Source organism: Oratosquilla oratoria, chromosome 14 (assembly GCF_046742065.1).
Source record: "Oratosquilla oratoria isolate Oo_2021 chromosome 14, ASM4674206v1, whole genome shotgun sequence".
NCBI lineage: Eukaryota > Metazoa > Arthropoda > Malacostraca > Stomatopoda > Squillidae > Oratosquilla > Oratosquilla oratoria.
In genome coordinates this window covers 44,343,603-44,351,102 of record NC_134790.1, presented here as the reverse complement: position 1 = coordinate 44,351,102, position 7,500 = coordinate 44,343,603, and positions in this window count along the sequence as shown.

Genomic DNA, 7,500 nt, shown 5'->3' with positions numbered 1-7,500 from the left:
AATGGAGGAGACTGCAAAAGACCATAAGGCCTACACTGGGGAGTTCTATTTTCCTCACCACCTATCATCCCTCTATAACGTTATCTAATCGTCTCTTAAAACCACCAATTGTTTCAACGCTCACTAACTACATGGTTACTAAATCTATTCAATTCGTTAACCACTCTGCGGGTAAACCAGTTCTTACCTATTTCCTTCTTTAACTTAAATTTGTCCAATTTAAATCCATTACTACGAGTACTGCCTTGCTGTCTTAATATGATAACATCACCTGCATCACCCTTGTTAAAGACTTTGACCCATTTGAAAACCTCCATTAGATCACCTCGCAGAATTCTCATAACCGTTCCTCATCCAACTAAAAAAAGACTTCGTTCACTGAATGGCTTTGCCCACGCGGATGGCCCGCCTCTTCCCTGCTGCGGCTCTGCACTCACATGCTTTAAGGGCCATTTACACGGTCGAACAGTTTGACAAACCCGGTTTGTCAAGCAAGTGTTTGAAGTGATGTTTGATCGTGTGAGAGGGGTATTTGGTCGTCAAACACGTTTGTCGAACGTGTTTGACAACCAAATACCCTATTCACACGATCAAACATCACTTCAAACATTTGTTTGACAAACCGGGTTTGTCAAACCGTTTGACCGTCTAAATGCCCCTGTATACTGGCTTACGGTGGTTGACGATGTGAGTAGACCATTCGGTAATAAAGAGCCTCCTATACTAAGGACAAAAATGGGGGAAACTTTGGTGAGAGTCTATAATCCTGTACAAAAATAGTTCAATTTTTCCTTATTTATCTACTCATTTATTCATTCAACTTTTCATCTATTCATACATTTATTTATATAGCTATTTATCTAGCTATTTATTTATCTGTTTACTTATTCATTAATTTTATTAATAAGATATATATAACTCAACCGTAATGTTTACCTCCCCCAACGAAATTAGGTTATACGTTTGTCTGTCTGTTTGGTTGGTTGGTTGATTGCTAGTCTGCCCACAAAACACCTAAAAATATGTTACCCATTTACTAAGAAATTTATTACACCGTGTAACACATTTATTGTTCCCCGGTTCTAAGTGTCATTACCTGGTTTGTTATAGCCCACTGTTAAAAAAAAAAATTCATTTAATCAGAAGTTTGGCTTTATGATCGAAACTTTGATAATTCGAATTTTCCATATTTTTCAAGAAAAGACACTTTTTAATCTATTGGTTCATATAATTAAATCAACAGAGTATGTATCTATTTTATCACACAAGCTTATCAAAAACAAACAAGTAAAAACAAATGACAGTTATAAAGCAGCTTAAACACGTTAGAAATGACTGGATTTCCTGTATTAGCTGTTGTAGTCCAGGTCACACTCCCGCACTGCAGATATAGTCCCCCATCATTTTCTCAACGTAGTGGCCCTGGTACCTCCGCTCTATCTTCTTTACATCTTGGTGGAATCGCTTGCCTTGTTCTTCTGAGTAGGCGCCCTTTGAGTAGGCACCCTTTGAATTTGTCCAGGTGAGTGTCCAGCATATAAAGTTTAAGGGACATGTTGCATCCCATGGCCCCAAAATCCTTTACCAGATCCTCCACCAGATCCTAGTAGTTTTTAGCTCTGTGGTTGCCCAGGAAGCCCTTGACAACAGCTATGAAACAGTTCCATGCTGCTCTCTCAATCCTACTGAGCTTACTAGAGAACTCGGTAGACTCAAGAGCCTTCTTTATCCGAGGTCCAACAAAAATCCCACTTTTGATTTTGGCCTCAGATAACTTGGGGAATAACTCAAGAATGTACTTAAAAACGGCTGATTTCTGGTTGGGAGCCTTCGCGAACTGCTTCATTAACCCCAACCTAATGTGCAATGGTGGCATGAGCACAATCCTGGGGTCAACCAGTGGCTCCCACGTGACATTCCGGGTTCCAACTACAAATTCTGTTCGCTGCTTCCAGTCCTTCCTGTTGTAGTGGTCAGAGGTTACTCTCCTGTCCCAAAGTTAGAGGAAGCATTGGAATTTGATCAAGTCTCCTTGGAGACCAAGGAGGAAAGCCACCATCTTGAAGTCTCCAAGGATTTTCCAACTGTACTGGTTGTATTGCAGAGCTTCCAGGAGGATTTTCACACTGTAAGTAGTCTTTCTTCAGATAGACTGAATGGGATAGGAGCAGCGTCGGGAGCTTGTTTCCATTGTGGAGGAGGACAGCCTTCAAACTTGTGGTAGAGCTGTCTATGAAGTGTCGCCACTCCTTGGGCACAAAATGCACCCCAATACCGTGAAACAGTCCAGGCATATCATGACAAAAGCAGAGGACATCCCTAAGAGTGTAAATGCCTGAGAAAGGTTCTTGCCGACTTCTCTGAATTGTCACTTGTACCTCCTCTTTGACCAACTTCCACTGCTTCATCCTGAAGGTGAACAGCTCTGCATTAGACTTGGTCAGACCCATATCTCTGACCAAGTCATTTACTTAATTTTGATTTGGGAAGTGAGGAACTTTCTCTGGTACCTCAAGCGGGTAAGCCAAGTCCTCAACATCCATCTCCTCTTCTTCATCAAAATACTTGTCTTGGATTTCACCTGGAGCAGGTGCCACTGGCACGGGATATTTGGAGCAATGAGGAATTGCAGCAATTGATGATGGGAGATCTGGGTAATGCACGGCAGCAGCATTCTTTCCTTTCCGCCGCTTGCTAACATTTCCCATGCAAAAAAATCAGTTTGTGGAGTAGTCTGTTGGCTTTAGCTAGACCCGTGGGTTGGAGAATTTCAGGGACTTTTTCTCACCTCGCAGCAGCCACCCTTCCAGCGTCTTCTTACAGTACTCACAAAAGTAGTGAGGGGTCCAGGGCTTGTCCTGGTCCCCAACTAGCATCCCGAAGTACTTCTGTTAGGCCTCACAAACCTTCTCTGACGTTTCCAAGGAGAATTTTTGCCTCTCTTCTTTATATACTCGGCGCATATATAACAGAAAGAGTCAGAGAGTGCTAGTAACTCCTTGAATTCATTTGAAAATGTAAAAATATATGCAATCAGAAAATATGAATCTTATCGATCAGAAAGTATAAATTATAATCATGTTAAATGAAGATACATGTATAAGATAAGTAGGGTAATTCAGGCTATAGTCATCAAATTAATATATATATATATATATATATATATATATATATATATATATATATATATATATATGTATGTATGTATCACCAAATTGCACCAATTGCACTCAAAAACGTGACATGAATTACTTGTACTGCAGTTCTAAGACTTTATTAGGTTGAATGCTAATGGCTAACCTAGAATTTTTACAGACCTAAACTTATAACTGTTTAATAGCATTTTTTTATTGTTATTTATTTGGGAACTAAGTAACATAGAAAAAATTATGACAAACCAGAAACAGAGTTTTTTTTATGGTGTCATATGTTGGAGTAGACCTGCATCCGGGTGTAGGATTTTTTTTTTTTTTTTTTTTTTTTTTTTTTTTTTTTTTTTTTTTTTTTTTTTTTTTTTTTTTTTTTAGCATGGAGAGAAATAAAGAAGGTTTCACAATAGATGGAAGAGGGTCTACTGAACCTGAGTTCTAGAATGTTCTAGTTTATTATCACTAGCATTATCATTGGCGAAATTTTCAATTGTTAAAATTCCAAATCTATGAAGAAGAAAAAATCATGTACCATGAAATCTGAGTTTCCCCCTGACGAAAACCTGATATTCATGCTGAGGTATTATCATAGACTGACAACTACAGGTTGATTTGGTGAAAATTTTGTTGGCGGGCGAGGTAAGTGCCGACTACTTTCTAGCCAACACTCTGTGGTTAAGGACGCGTGCGCAAGCGTGCTTGTGTATGTGGGAAGGGGAGAGGGGGGATGATTTGTCCTCTGTGTTGAATATAATCAGCTCATGGCAGGAAAAATAAAATATGTGTATATAAGACAGTTACAGCGAGAACGTATAAACATTACATGTACATATACATATACATATACATATACATATACATATACATATACATATGCATATGCATATGCATATACATATACATATACATGTACATATACATATACATATACATACTCGGAGATGCTTAATCTCGAAGCGGTATTAAGTTACCTATCGGCAGGTCAAACAAAATCCACGAAACCCAATGGTGACGAAAGCGTTAGTTAAAATGATACACATGGGATAGACTGGACCCCGGGCTGGGGCTCAGCTGATCCAAATAAATCTCCCAGCAGCTGGAACGAAACACTACCCAAGCAGTGACCACAAAAATGAAAAAATTACAGGATATACGAGTTCCGGAGTCAATATTTCATAAACCTTTTCTAGTCTAGTTTAGTCTAGTGTAATCTATTCTACTCTATTCTATTCTACTCTACTCTATTCTACTCTATTCTATTCTGTTCTTTTCTATTCTACTCTATTCTATTCTGTCATATTCTATTCTATTCTATTCTATTCTATTCTACTCTATTCTATTCTACTCTATTCTATTCTATTCTATTCTATTCTATTCCATTCTATTCTATTCTATTCCATTCTATTCTATTCTATTTTATTCTTTTCTATCCTATTCTATTCTATTCTATTCTATTCTATTCTATTCTATTTTATTTTGTTCTATGCTATTTTATTTTTCATACTATTCCATTCTATTCTATTCTATTCTGTGGTATTCTATCCTATGCTATTGTTAATTTTCAACATTTCAGTTGACTTTCTTCAATTGTCCCTCCTCGTAGCTAGTCAAACCAGACACTGGGGTCTATTTTCCTCAACTGGTGTCGATTTGTTTGAGTAAAATAATTCATTTACAGTATAGTTCGGATTTCTATTGCACATTATTAAAACTGCAAACAAAATAGAGTATCTTTGTTACACTAAATAATTCTTTTAAAATCTCAGTGCCTATAATTGTCCTTGATATTGTGACATACAAACAGTTCTAGCAGGAATGCTTAGTAAAGATAGTCTATTTTAATCAAACTGATCTGCCTGATGTGGTTCAGACCTCTTCTCATTTTTTTTTTTTTCAAACAGTATTTGCACCGGAAGAACAAACGTGTTTGGTGACTGCACCGCCAGAGCCAAACGTAAAGAGAAAAAGCGCAACGACGTGACCGGTCACCGGTGCACTATTTTTTCGCCGCGCCTCAGCCCTGTCTGTTTTTACTGCGGTAAACACCGTCATATCGAACCAAAAGTCCACGGAAGACAGACGCCCCGTGGGTGCAGTCACACCATGGTGACATTCATAACTCAAGCCATATGCATTTAGTCTCGTGACAAGACTTTCGTCATTTATTATCTATAACTTGCAAATATTTAACGAAGTGCTAAACTTGACCCTAAACGCAAACGCAGCACAGGGCAAAGGCAGACTTCCCATTGTTGAATTGAAGTACAGTTTGAACTTCTCCCTCACTTGAAATGTAATTAGATATACTACATCAGAATTTCAAGAGAGAAAATCAAAATGTACTTTAATTTGACAACAGGAAACCTGCCCTTGTCTCAGTTTTCTCTTAACCCATTAAACTCCGATGACAAGATGTCTTGTCATTTGGTCAAATAAAACAAAAAATCATAAAACACCAAAATGTTTGATCAAACACCAGAAAAATATGACGTCAGTCCTCGAGGACTGACGTCATATTTTTCTGGTGCTGTTTGATCAAACATTTTGGTGTTTTATGATTTTTTGTTTTATTTGATCAAATGACAAGACATCTTGTCATCGGAGTTGAATGGGTTAAGCTTAGGAATGACTTCCCCTTATATATGGATTGTGATTACCGCTGAGTGATTATGCTGAGCTGAAGACTTCACTACCTATTGGGTTAGCTTCACTACTTAATGGGTTAAAAAAAAAACTCAATTAACCCACTTGAGCGTGGCGTCCTCTTACAGATCTCCCGAGGCAACCATCAGTCGATTTAATCCGGTTAAGAGAAATTGCCTTCGCTAACGAGAGAGTGAACGAAACTGCGCGAACGATCGATCGCTTCTGAAACCAAGTGCTGAGTTGAAGAACGAAAGTCGTGACAAGTGAAGAACCCTTTACTTTAGAAACCGTAATGGAATAAAGCAGCACAGTCGCCAGCACTTATATCAGGTTCGGCGTTGGAATAGCAATGCTACATAAGGCAAATGTATGCTTGTTTATGAATATAGGATGTGCATGGACTGTTCCTACAAAGTAACCGCTGAATTTGTCTGCGCTAGGAGGATCCACAGAGACAGGATATCTGCCACAGCGCTTTGTACGCTGTGGAAATCCTGGTAAATGTGCTACACTGACCTTTGACAGGACCGAGAGCACGAATACACCGTAAACAAACATATTTAGTAACCTGTCATCAAAATAATACATGACCAAAAAGGACAATACAAAAAGAATACAAGTAGCCTGTACTAAGCCTTCATTGGGAAAAATGAAAAATTCATAGAAATGCATTAGGTTACTTCACCCTTTCCGGGGCAAGACACTCCCACAAGCGGCGGCTTCCGTGCTCGCCGAGGAACGTCCTTGGCGAATGAGACCGATTTCGAGAAAGCGCAGCATTCCTTCCCTCGTGGCCGCAGACAGTGTCATTAGAGACCAAATACCGGTACAGCTACTGGCCTGCAAGCGCACACGCGTACACACGCACACGCAAGCACGCACATACACCACACGACTCGTGGCGGAGTGGTAGTGTTCCCGGCTGCCACTACGGCAGTCCTGGTTCAAATCCAGCCCAGGGCTGAAATAATTTCAGTATCGCTACGCTGTGAGTCGTTACTCCAACTTTCGTGGGCGAGGGATTCGGTGGGTGTGTGCGTGTAAGGCCACAGCATTACCCATAGATCGGTCATATATGAGCTCTGAGCTCTCTTCCGGGAGGGAAATAGATGTCGATTACGAGTCCAACACGTGATCCAAGACCACGGTGAATTACACATACATACACGCATACACACAAACATATACATATGCCCACGCGCACATACACACACACAAACAATTACACACACACGTACTGTATGTGTGTGTGATCCAAAACCATGGTGATTCACACATACACACACTAGGCCTGCATGGGGAGAAGGCAAGCCCGAGTCTCAGATCGTTACAGTGACCGGTACAACGCCGACCTAGATTCTTTTGAATGTGTCCATCGTTCGCGAAGTCAAGATCGTATTGCGAATATATTTTCACCAATTGGAGGAACTGGTGGTCGAGTGGTCAGAGGACTCTGCTCGAGTCCTAACGGTAACTCCTTCGAATTTCTTGTATTTGGACATCACTTTACAACTGCAATGGTTCCAATTTTATCCTCTTATTCTGCATACACATGCACAAGTGCGCGCCCACACACACTCACACACACACACACACACACACACATATTCGCAAACATGCGCGCGCGCGCACACAGTCACACACACACAAACATACAAACAAACACACGCATATACAGAGCCACACACACACACACATACATCCA